Source organism: Scyliorhinus torazame, chromosome 15 (genome assembly GCF_047496885.1).
Source record: "Scyliorhinus torazame isolate Kashiwa2021f chromosome 15, sScyTor2.1, whole genome shotgun sequence".
NCBI lineage: Eukaryota > Metazoa > Chordata > Chondrichthyes > Carcharhiniformes > Scyliorhinidae > Scyliorhinus > Scyliorhinus torazame.
Genome location: NC_092721.1, coordinates 198671210 through 198684533, shown reverse-complemented (window position 1 = coordinate 198684533; position 13324 = coordinate 198671210). Strand labels below are relative to the sequence as shown.

At 47.3% G+C, this 13324-nt stretch overlaps 1 protein-coding gene across 2 annotated transcripts in view; it reads right to left on the bottom strand.

The window, feature by feature from the left end:
• The window catches only part of LOC140392108 (transforming growth factor beta activator LRRC32-like), a 39182-nt gene extending 26442 nt beyond the window's left edge, over positions 1-12740 (bottom strand). The window contains exon 1 of one of the 2 annotated variants that reach the window (XM_072477397.1): positions 12387-12740. The gene's annotated coding sequence lies outside the window, so the exon portion shown is untranslated. The remainder of the gene's footprint in view (positions 1-12386) is intronic. The other variant, XM_072477398.1, reaches the window with a different exon arrangement.
• Positions 12741-13324: the final 584 nt, after the last annotated feature.

Here is a 13324-nt window from a genome sequence, read left to right as displayed (position 1 = left end):
AGCCTTCTTTGGAGGGTCCTGAGGTTGTGAAAGGTGCCAAAATTAATGCAGGTCTTATCCAGAATTTCTTCTGAGATTCTGGGTTGTTGGTTCAGAGAATGAAAAAGAAGAAACATTTCTGTCCATGTCCCCTCCTGAAGCCATTGACTCCTAATGGGTTTCATGAGTGCAGCCAGCTCCTCACCAACTGCCTGTGTTTCAGCAACTTTGAATTGAACTCTTTGAATAATAAGATGCTCATACTGACATATTGCCCGTCCCTAATTGCTCTTGACCCGAGTGTCTCGCTCGGCCGTTTCAGAGGGCATTTAAGAGAGAACCACTTTTCTGCGGGTCTGGAATCACATGCAGGCCAGACCGGGTAAGGATTTTGTTCCTTAAAGGACATTAATGAACCAGATGGGTTTTTATGACAATCGACAATGGTTTCACAGTCATGGTTAGACTTTTGATTCCAGATGTTTGTTGAATTCAGATGTCACCATCTGGCGTGGATTCGAACCCAGGTCCCCAGAGCATCACCCTGGGTCTCTGGATTACTAGCCCAGTGACAATACCACTACGCCACCACCTCCTGATTTAAACCTCGGAGCTGTCAGAAATTAGTCCAAACTCCAAAGCGATGTTTCACCTTGGAGCTGGTGATCCCATTGGGGCTCGTGACCCGCAGTTTGGGAAGCCCTGGCTTAGATGCTATTATTGGCGTCTTACTCAGCGGGGGTCTCACGGTTAACCAGAAGATCGTCAGAAACCCTGGTTAAAGGAGTAATTCGCATTTGTTGCCTTTCATATCTTCTGGGTAAGGGGGGGGGGGGGGCGTGGGGTTGTGGGGCGAGTAACGCAACAGCCTATTCACATACAGCAAGCTTCCACAAAGAGGGATGCGATAATGAGCAGGAAATCTGCTTGAACGTCAGTCTCTACTTTGAAATATTGGATGTGGAATCTCGGGAGGGCAGGTTTAATGGCTCATTCGAAAGATGGCCTTCAACAGTGCAGCACTCTCTCAGTGCTGCATTCCCAAAGAGGCCAAATCCACTGCAACTGTTTACGTTTTTGAGCACCTCGCGCTTTTGTAGTCGCACCAGTCTATTGAGGTCCATCCACTAACTCGTCTCCTGGTGGTTTCTAGACTCCCAAGTTCAAAACGGTCTCTTGCCATTGCTGAACTAATGGGTTGGGCAGCACAGTCTACAATACAACTAGAGGGGAAAGAGTTTGGGACCATCGCGCAGCTGCACAGACACTGATAAAAACATTGAAAATAGGAACAGGTGGAGGCCATTCGGCCCTTCGAGCCTGCTCCCGCCTTTCCCTAATAATCCTTTGATGTCTTTCACCCTAAGTGCTATGTCTAACAGCTTCTTGAAAACATACAGAGCGGAATTCAGCAGAGTTAAATCTAAGTCCGCTTTCGGGGGTGTTTGCCAGGGAGTTTCTCAGCGGTTTCAGCGCCAAGAATCAGCCCACTCGCTATTCAATGGCACTTTGCTGTTGTTTTTGGTTTGCGAGTTTCTCCCCACCGAGCATCACATGGAGAGAGTTCCTGCTGGTGAGCGGATTTTGCCAGCAGGAACAGCTGTTCGCAGATCGGGGCGCTATTTTGTCCAGTAGTTCCGATCTTCCCCCGCCCCCATTGGGCCCCCCCACTGATTTCTGCCCCCCCCCCCCCCAATCTCAGCCTTGTCAAGGCCCTGGGAAGCCCCCCTCAGACCTCTCCAATTGGCACGGTCCCCCCGGGCCCGACGTTTGGCAGTGCCAGCCTAGCACCCTGGCAGTGCTTCTTGCACCCTGTCAGTGCTATGCAGGCACCCTGTCAGTGCCAGCCTGGCAGTGCCAAGGTGCCTGGGTGCCAGAGAGTGTGCCAGAGTACCACCCTGCTCTGCTCCCGACCACACGGGGTGTCTAATCCCCGGCGAGACTCCCCCGTACCCCCCAGGTACCGTTACACCTGGTACATTTTGTGTGAACCATGACTAAACGCCGGCCTTACGAGGTCTCGTTGGCGCACCCGTTGAGTCCCGGGCACCGGATGAATCCGGGCATCCGGGGATTTAATTGAGCCATTAAACTGATTTAAATATGCAGATCTGGATGTCATCCAGCAAGGGCGAGATTCAGATCATGCCTGATGGAGTCAGTAGGGTGATTCGCGATCGGCCCAGCTCGGAGCCTGATTTGGGGCTCTTACCTGATTCACCCATTGTGTCCGGATTGCGGCGGACGCAAAGGAGTCGCCGAATCCCGTCCACAATGTTTTGGTCTCAACTACTTTCTTTGGTCGTGAATTCCACAGGCCGACCACTCTCTGGGTGAAGAAATTTCTCATCTCTGTCCGAAATGATCTCCCCTATATCCTCAGACTGTGACCCCTGGTTCTGGACACACTCACCATCGGGAACTTCCTGCATCGACCCTGTCCAGTCCTGAGAGAATTTTATAGGTTTGTACGAGATCCCTTCTCATTCTTCTGAACTCCAGTGAATATAATCCTAACCGACTCAATCTCTCCTCATACGTCAGTCCCCCCATCCCTGGAATCAGTCTGGTAAACCTTCGCTGCACTCCCTCTAGAGCAAGAACATCCGTCCTCAGATAAGGAGACCAAAACTGCACACAATACTCCAGGTGTGGCCTCACCAAGACCCTGTATAATTGCAGCAACACATCCCTGCTTCTATACTCGAATCCTCTCGCTATGAAGGCCAACATAGCATTTGCCACCTTTACCGCCTGCTGCACCTGCATGCTTACCTTCAGTGACTGGTGTAGGAGGACACCAGGTCTCGTTGCACACTCCCCTCTCCCAATTGATAACCATTCAGATTTACTCACCGCCCAGTGGTGTCCTGCCAACCCTTCTGCAGCTGTAGTGAGCCCACACCACCTCCAGCACCCCCTGCCTCCATCTTGTAAAAAGACCACTTCCTGAAGCGAGTTTACACCCACTGATGTGAATGATGGTCCTCTGGTATCATCATTGCACCAACCCGCCCATCCCAACATGAAACTCGCCAAATATGCTGTTTCACTGTGCCAACATTCGATACAATTGGCACCAACCAGCACAGAGAGGGTAGGGAGCATATTACCAGGGTGGTGATGGGAAAGGCAAGGTTGAAGAGAATTGTTTTCTTTGAAGGCAGAGATTTTCATAGAATCATAGAATTGACAGTGCTGAAGGAGGCCATTTGGCCCATCGAGTCTGCACCAGTCCTTGGAAAGAGCATCCTATATAAGCCCACACCTCCACCTCACCCCCGTAACCCAGTAACCCCACCTAACCTTTTTGGACACTAAGGGCAATTTAGCATGGCCAATCCACCTAACCCGCACATCTTTGGACTGTGTGAGGAAACCCACGCAGACACGGGGAGAACATGCAGACTCCGCACAGATAGTGAGCCGGGAATCGAACCAGGGACCCTGGAGCTGTGAAGCAACGGTGCTAACCACTGTGCTACTGTGCCACCTGTTTTCTGGAACTCTCTTCCTCGAAAGGCAGTGGGAGCAGAGTTTGTGAATATTTTCGAGGCAGAGATTGATAGATTGTGATAAGCAAGGAGGTGGTAGGCAGGAATGTGGAGCTTTGGTTAGAATCGGAGCAGCCATGATCTAATTGAATGGCGGAGCAGGCTCGAGGGGCCGAGTGGCCTCCTCCTGCTCCTAATTCATACATTTGTACATAAGAAAACTGGGGTTAACAACGTCCGGTGCCAATTGGGTCACATGGGAGGAGGGACTCTCCTCATCCGGAAGTCAGAGTTGAGCGGACGGGCTGTTGTTTTGCTCTCGGGATATGGAAAGTACGGAGCAGGGAAAACCCAGCTCTCCGGTCTATGCAGGATCAGGTTACTCTCCCAATCAAAGCGGGCTCTTCAGACTTGTTGATAGACAACAAAAGGAAAAGAGAAAACAAAACCCAGTGAGATGAGATTGCCAATTCCGGCAATTTTCACATGATGTAAGCGAAGTGGAGTTATTTTAAAATTTACAACAGAAGGAACAGGTTGCAACTTGGAGTGAAGTGTGGGCGATTTGCATACCTCAGTCGTTCACTGGCCCGCGCCCGAGTCAAAGGACGAGGCATCAAGGAAATACTTGCATTTATATATATTGTTATATAGGTTTAGAGTACCCAATTCATTTTTTTTCCAATTAAGGGGCAATTTAGCGTGGCCAATCCACCTAACATGCCCATCTTTGGGCTGTGGGGGCGAAACACACGCAGGCACGGGGCGAATGTGCAAACTCCGCACGGACAGTGACCCAGAGCGGGGATCGAACCTGGGACCTCGGCGCTGTGAGGCAGCAGTGCTAACCCTCTGCGCCACCGTGCTGCCCTGACTTGCATTTATATCACAATAATAATCTTTATTAGTGTCACACGTAGGCTTACATTAACACTGCAATGAGGTTACTGTGAAACTCCCCTAGTCGCCACACTCCGGCGCCTGTTCGGGTGCACAGAGGGAGAATGTCCAATTCACCTAACAAGCACGTTTTTCGGGACTTGTGGGAGGAAACCGGAGCACACGGAGGAAACCCAAGCAGACACAGGGAGAACGTGCAGATCCGCACAGACAATGACCCAAGCTGGGACTCGAACCCGGGTCCCTGCCGCTGTGAAGCAACAATGCTAACCACTGTGCTACCGTGCTTCCCCCGTATCGACCGTAGCTGGCACTTAACCTCAGGATCTCCCAAAGCACTTTACAGCCAATAAAATACTCCTGAAGCCTAGTCACTGCTGCACCGTAGGAATCGCAGAAGGGTATTTGTGCGCAGCGAGCTCCCACAATTTGCGATGCACGGGTAATCTGTTTTATTCATTTATTTTTCGGTCACGTAACACTTGGTGTCAGGCAACAAATGTGTGGTCCAACCCTTCCCCAACGTATCCAGATTACTACCTCTCTCTCTGGCAGTGGTCCTAATGTCTTACATGGCACGGCATCAAATTTTAGCAATACTCCTTTGAAACACCTTAGGGTATTTTTTTCTTCCTTAAGGTGCTGCAGACAGGCAAGTCGCTGTTACTGTTGGAGGGCGGATCCATATAAATACTCACCCCAAAGTTCAAACTAATTGAAGCTTGTGTTTTGATCCAGCTTTCGATAGTTAGCTCATTCCTTTTATCGCGCTTTATTCATATCCTCAGGACATTTCAAAGTGCTTCAGAGACAATGAATAACTATGGAGATGCTTTAATGAGGGAAACACCAAATTTGCAAGGAGCAAAATGACTTGGGGTGAATCTCAGTCTGGATAGTAGAAGAGGCCCCTGTCTCTAAATTGTATCTTCATAGTCACACAATCCTGAAACTAAAGCTTACGGACACGTGTGGGGAAAAAAAACAGCAGCTCTGACAAACAGCAATTGCCGAGTATTAACCTGGATTACATGCTTACATCCTGAACCATGCTTGTATCCACAACCCTGAGCCCAACACGTCAGTCAAGTTCGATGAACAATTTCCTTTTTGAAAAAGGACTGCAGCGCCCACCTTCCTCCCCAGTAAGTAGAGTTTGTGCAGGCACCCGAATGCCCCTGCACTCAATAACCTTTGCCAACATTGGGACAGGGTGGGGCGGTGGTTAATGCCACTAGACTCGTAATCCAGAGGCCCAGGTAAATTCTCTGGGGGCAGTTTCCTACATTACAATGACAATCAAAAGCATTTCATTGGCTTAAAACACAGAACTCTTGAGCTCATGAAAAGGTGCAATGTAAATATAAGGGATTGAATTCCACGATTTTGTGGCAAAGTGCCGATGCCGGCGTGGGAACTGTGGCATTTTATGACGCCAAAATAGGCGCCGAACCCTCATGTCCCGGGGTCTGCACCAGGTAAAACTCCCAGCTCCCACGACAAAGACGGTTGGAGAATGGTCGGGTCGTTGACCGCGCATGCGCAGACCGGCGACCTGCAGAGGTCGCGCCGCACAACATGGTCCATCGAGGGCGGAGCATCGAGGGAGGGCCTTCAGGTGACGCGCCAACTCCGTTCCAATGGCATGCGGCGTGCAACGCGATGACGCCATTTCAGAGGGGGCGGAGGATCGAAACTGGCGCCGCCCCCGATTCGGGTGTCGGAAGAGATTCTCCACCCGATCGACGATTACGATATCGGCGTCGGGCAATGGAGATCCCGTCCAAGTTCTTTCTTTCAAGCTTGTAAGGCAAACACTTCAACATCTTGGACAGTAATAGAAAAAGCAGCACTCCATATACGTGCAACACTTCAAAGTGCTTCCTGTTGAAGTAATGATTTGTTTGGTAGGTCATCATAGCAGCCAAATTGCACATAGCAAGATTATTATTGAAAACAGAGACATGTTGCCAAAGTTTTTCATCTTGCACTCATCAGGACAAACACATCAATGCCAAATGTCAAACTATCGCAACAAATTATACTACAGGAGAAAAGGGTGCTGATTGGTCAATAAATGGACCCCGATCTTCACCGCTTTGGCCAAACAGCAAATGGGATAAGGGAACAAACTGCTTCAGTCGAGGGATAGATATTGGCCTGAAAAAAATGAGAATTGCATTCATATACCCGGGGGAGATGACGGACCAATGGTAATAATAATTCAGAGACCAAACTAATGCTCTGGGACAAGGGTTCAAAACACACCACAGCACAAATTTTAATTCAACCAATAAATCTAGAATTGAAAGTCAATCTCATGAAACATGAAATCATTGTTTTTCTACAAAAGCCATCTGGTTTACTAATGTCCTTTAGGGAAGGAAATCTGTCGTCCTTACCTGGTCTGGCCTGCATGTGACTCCAGACCCACAGCAAGGACTCTTTTTTGCATAAATTTAGAGTATCCAATTCATTCTTTTTCAATTAAGGAGCAATTTAGCGCGGCCAATCCACCTAGCCTGCACATCTTTGGGTTGTGGGAGCGAAACCCACGCAAACACGGGGAGAATGTGCAAACTTCACACGGACAGTGACCCAGAGCCGGGATCGAACCTGGGACCTCGGCGCCGTGAGGCAGCAATGCTAACCACTGCGCCACCGTGCAGTGGTTGACTCTTAACTGTTCCCTTTAAAACGGCCGAGCGAGACACTTAGTTCAATGGCAATAAAGGGCAAACAGCAAATGCCGGTCTTGCCAGAGTTTCCCACATCCAATGAAAGAATAAAGAAAATATATTTAGTTCTTTTCGTGACCACTGGATGTCTCAACAGCTCTTCACAGCCAATAAAGTGCTTTCTGAAGTGTAATCGCTGTTGTATTGTAGAGGACAATGAAAATGCCACTTCTTTTCATTAAAGCAGTGACTATGGGATCATCTCCACCCACCTGAACAAAGAGACGGGCACTAGTCTAACATCAAAATGACAGCACCCCTGACAGTACAGCACTCCCTCAGCCTTGTACTGGAGTGTCAGCCCAGGCCTTGTACTTCTTCAGGATTTCTGCCATTGTTTCATGTGGTCAATCTCTGGAGCGAGATTCGGAGCTTGTATCCCTCTGACTTAGAGTTCCATAAACAGCCAATAACAACTTTTAGCGCCATAAACATACTGAAACATCCTAAGGTGCTTTGCATGAACATTATAATGTTATTTTTAGCTAATGTCTGTTTAGCTCAATCATAATCGTAACAAAACATTCATACGTGCTGTTCCCACTGGCCTGAATCCCCCATTATCAACACTCTGGTGGTTACCATTGACCAGAAACTGAACTGGACTAGCCATATAGGCTAATGTGGGCAGCACAATAGCATAGTGGTTAGCACAATGGCTACACAGCACCATGAACCCAGGTTTGATTCCCAGCTTGGGTCATTGTCTGTGCGGAGTCTGCACGTTCTCCCCGTGTCTGCATGGTTTTCCTCCGGTTTCTTCCAACAAGTCCCGAAAGACGTGCTGTTAGGTAATTTGGACATTCTGAATTCTCCCTCTGTGTACCCAAACAGGCGCCAGAATGTGGTGACGAGGAGCTTTTCACAGGAACTTCATTGTAGTGTTAATGTAAGCCTACTTGTGACAATACAGATTATTATTATATAAATATGACTCCCCAAAGCCTGTCCACTATCTACAAGGCACAAGTTAGGAGTGTGATGGAATACTTTCCACTTGCCTGGATGAGTGCAGCTCTAACAACACTCAAAAAACTTGACACCATCCAGGACAAAGCTGCCGCTTGATTGGCATACCTTCAGCATTCACCCCCTCCACCACCAATGCACAGTGACAGCCGTGTGTACCACCTGTAAGATGCATTGCAACAACTCGCCAAGGTTCCTTCAGCAGCTCCATCTAAACTCACAACCTCTGTCATCTAGGAGGACAAGGGCAGCAGATACCTGGGAACCCCACCACCTGGAGGTTCCCTTTCAGGTCATTCACCATCCTGTCTTGGAAATATATCACCGTTCCTTCACTGTCGCTGGGGCAAAACCCTGGAACTCCCTCCCTAACAGTACGGTGGGTGTACCTACACCACATGGTCTGCAGCGAATCAAGAAGGCAGCTCACTACCACCTTCTCAAGGGGCAATTAGGGATGGGCAATTTAAATTCAACCAATAAATCTGGAATTGAAAGTCAGGCTCAGTGATGGTTAGCATAAGACCATAAGACATAAGAGCAGAATTAGGCCACTCGGCCCATCGAGTCTGCTCCGCCATTCAATCATGGCTGATATTTTCTCATTACCATTCTCCTGCCTTCTCCCCATAACCCCTGATCCCCTTATTAATCAACAACCTATCTATCTCTGTCTTAAAGACACTCAGTGATTTGGCCTCCACAGCCTTCTGTGGCAAAGAGTTCCACAGATTCACCACCCTCTGGCTGAAGAAATTCCTCCTCATCTCTGTTTTGAAGGATCGTCCCTTTAGTCTGAGATGGTGTCCTCTGGTTCTAGTTTTTCCAACAAGTGGAAACATCCTCTCCATGTCCACTCTATCCAAGTCTCACAATATCTTGTACATTTCAATAAGATCCCCTCTCATCCTTCTAAACTCCAACGAGTACAGACCCAGAGTCCTCAAACGTTCCTCATATGACAAGTTCTTCATTCCAGGGATCATTCTTGTGAACCTCCTCTGAACCCTTTCCAAGGCCAGCACATCCTTCCTTAGATACGGGGCCCAAAACTGCTCACAATACTCCAAATGGGGTCTGACCAGAGCCTTATACAGCCTCAGAAGTACATCCCTGGTCTTGTACTCTAGCCCTCTTGACATGAATGTTAACATTGCATTTGCCTTCTTAACTGCCGTCTGAACCTGCACATTAACCTTAAGAGAATCATGAACAAGAACTCCCAAGTCCCTTTGTGCTTCTGCTTTCAGAAGTATTTCCCCATTTAGAAAGTAGTCTATGCTTAGATTCCTCCTTCCAAAGTGCATAACCTCACACTTTTCCACATTGTATTTCATTTGCCACTTCATTGCCCACTCTCCTAGCTTGTCCAAGTCCTTTGCAGCCCCCTTGCTTCCTCAATACAACCTGTCCCTCGACAAATCTTTGTATCATCTGCAAACTTAGCAACAGTGCCTTCAGTACCTTCTTCCAGATCATTAATGTATATTGTAAAATGTTGTGGTCCCAGCACAGACCCCTGAGGCACACCACTAGTCACCGGCTGCCACCCTGAAAAAGACCCCTTTATCCCCACTCTTTGCCTTCTGCCAGTCAGCCAATCCCCTATCCATGCCAGAATCTTACTCTGAACACCATGAGCTCTTAACATATTTAACAGTCTCCTGTGTGCACTTTGTCAAAGGCCTTCTGGAAATCTAAATAAATCATGTCCACTGGTTCTCCTTTGCCTAACTTGCTTGTTACCTCCTCAAAGAACTCTAACAGATTTGTCAGAAACGACCTCCCTTTGACAAAACCGTGCTGACTCAGTCCTATTTTACCATGCACTTCCAAGTGCTTTGCGATCTCATCTTTAATAACAGACTCTAAAATTTTAACAATGACCGAAGTCAGGCTAACCAGCCTATAATTTCCCATCGTCTGCCTCCCTCCCTTTTTAAATAGTGGTGTTACATTAGCCACCTTCCTGCCTCCAGTGATTCCTGAAAGATCATCACTAATGCCGCCACAATTTACTCAGCTATCTCTTTTATGACCCTGGGGTGTAGTCCATCCGGTCCAGGTGACTTATCCACCTCCAGACCTTTCAGTTTCCCCAGAACCTTCTCCTTAGTAATGGTCACTGCACTCACCTCTGCCCCCTGGTTCTCCTGGAGTTCGGGCATCCCACTGGTGTCTTCCACTGTGAAGACTGATGCAAAGTAACTATTCAGTTTGTCTGACATTTCTTTGTTTCCTATTATTACTTCTCCAGCCACATTTTCTAGTGGTCCAATGTCTATTTTTGCCTCTCTCTTACCTTTTATATATTGAAAAAGTCTCTTCCTATCTTCCTTTACATTACTAGCTAGATTGCGCTCGTACTTCATCTTCTCCCCCCCCCCCCACCCCTTATTGCTTTTTTAGTTGTCCTCTGCTCGCTTTTAAAGGATTCCCAATCCTCTGGTTTCCCATTAATTCTCGCCACTTTGTATGCTTTTTTTAAAAGCCTTTATGCTGTCCTTGATATCCCTCATCAGCCATGGATGCCTTGTCCTCCCCTGAGCATGTTTCCTCATCTTTGGGGTGAATTTCTGTTGTGCCTCCCTAATAACCCCCAAAAACTCCTGCTATTGCTGTTCCACTGTCTTCCCTGCTAGACTCCGTTTCCGATCAACTCTGGCCAGCTCCCTCATGTCTTTGTAGTTACCCTTATTTAATTGTAATACCATTACATCTGATTGCAGCTTCTCCCTCTCAAACTGCAGGGTAAATTCTATCATATTGTGGTCACTGCTCCCTAAGGATTCCTTCACCTTAAGTTCCCTAATCAAGTCTGCCTCATTACACATCACCAAATCCAGAATTGCCTGTTCCCTAGTAGGCTCTGTCACAAGCTACTCCAAAAAACATCTCTTAGACATTCCACAAATTCCATTTCTTGGGATCCACCAACCTGATTTTCCCAGTCTACCTGCATATTGAAGTCTCCCGTGATTATTGTAATATTGCTTTTTTTACATGCCTTTTCTATCTCCTGATTTATTTTCTGCCCCACATCCTGACTACTGCTTGAGGGGTGGGGGGGGGGGGGGGGGGGGCTGTACATAACTCCCATCAGGGTCTTTTTACCCTTGCGATTCCTCAACTCTACATGAAATCATGGTTGTTCTAAAAAACCATCTGGTTCGCTAATGTCACGAGGGACGTTCATGTGCCACTAAATATGTTTTGGAAACATTTATTAAAAATAAGTTTGATGAACACAAGCTCTGGTGGGAACTTGTTCCACGTGTCCTGTACCCTTGTGGCAGAATGTAAAATCCCCTTTTCACCGCTCAGATCTGGCCCATTCTCCCAGCCGATGACCTCAGGTAACATTTTGCTCACATCAGCCCCAAACCCCTATCCCGCTTCAAAACAAAAAGGAACCAGTTTCTGGAGGAGGAGCAGATTCACAAAAAGGTAGGTCTGGCAACATCTGGGGAGAGGGAAGGAGTTAACGTTTCAGGTCAAATGGGGCAGCGTCTGCAGAAGTCACAATCGACCTGCTCATTCTTTCCCCAGCATTTCCTGTTTTTATTTCAGAGTTTCAGCCCCCTCAGTAGTTTGCGTTTACTTCCTAAAGCCTCTGGTTACAGAACTCAGAAATAGTATGGCACTCAAACTCCTTTCAATGCATTTTTTAAACAAAGGTAACAAAAGCTGCCGCTAATCATAGAATTGTTTATTGGCAAACATCTCCCTCCTTGGAAATGCAAGAAGTCCGGGAGAAGCTCCTGAGCATGAACACTTGTTGGCTTATTTATCCCATCTCCACTGCTGTACCTTCCGTTACCTCTTATGTTCCCTTCTGGACGGAGTTATGTCAAAAAACGCATCTGTTAAAGTCTGGCCGTCCAGAGAAATAAACATTTCAACAAAACGACTTCAAGTTAAAGAAACAAATAAATAGAAGTTTCTCTCAGTAAAGGAACCAGATTAATCAGGAGCCAGGAATACACTCTGGGAAGAAAAGGCGTCTCCATCTCCTCTGGTGTCTCATTCATCAAAAGGAAATTTACACATTTGTCAATTTCACAGGCGTGTTCTTTTATTTTTTTTTAAAGCTGGGGGCGGCACTGGCACCAGGGAAATCAACAAACATTTTTAAATCACCTTGTTATATATATTTACAATATTCAGTGATACACAGGAGGGAATAGCGACAAGAATGAACCAGACCAGAAATATTAAGCAAAACACACACACACACACACACACACAGAAAAGCACTAATTTTTTTGTGTGTGTCTGTTTTGGCTTATAAATGTTCAGTTGTTACCTGACTAGAAGCAGAGGCACTGGAAGTGGAACACAAATAAAACTTCCCTCCCACTTGGTCTCACATTTCTGGATGCTCGCTGCCCGAGTTCACTAGCGAGTTCCTACGAGTTGGACCCATTTAACGCGAAGGAGGGCTCTCCCCTGTTACTGCTGCACGTCCCATTCCATTGACCAGCAGCGCTGGAAGTTGGGAACATATTTCTTCTGATCGCTGCGGAATCTCAACCATATAAGGAGGATGGCTTGAAAAAAGGGAAAGTTGCAGTGGAATATCTAGGAAGTTGTCACGATTAGTCACCGACAGACGCTTGCCTCCTGCACTTGAGGATATCGATGGTACAACTCAGACAGATCTCTTGTTGGTGTTGATGTTTCACACAAGCTCCCTCCCACCCCCTCTCTTTCTCACCCTATCAACATCTTCTATTCCTTTCTCACTCCAACTTCTACTTAAGTAGATTACTTCTCACCTCAACCACTCCCTGTGGTAGCCAGTTAAACATTCTTACCATTTCCTGAGGAAAGTGTCTCTCCTGAATTCGCTACAGGGTTTATTAGTGACGATCCCACATTGATGTCCCCAATTTTAGTTTGCCTGCAAGTGGACACATCCTCTCTACACTTAACCCACCAAAACCTGTTCATAATTTTAAAGACTTCTGTTCGATCACCTCTCAATCTTCCCTTGCTCAAAAGGCAGTGGAAACTGAATCTGTTAATATTATTGAGGCAGAGACAGATAGATTTTTGATTAACGGGGGGGGGGGGGGGAGGTCATTGGGGGTCAGCAGGAATGTGGGGTCCAGGTTACATTCAGCAGCACGGCGGTACAGTGGCTAGCACTGCTGCCTTACAGCGCCAGGGAGCTTGGTTCAATTCCAATCGTGGGTCTGTGTGGAGTTTGCACTTTCTCCACTTGTCTGCGTGGGTTTCCTC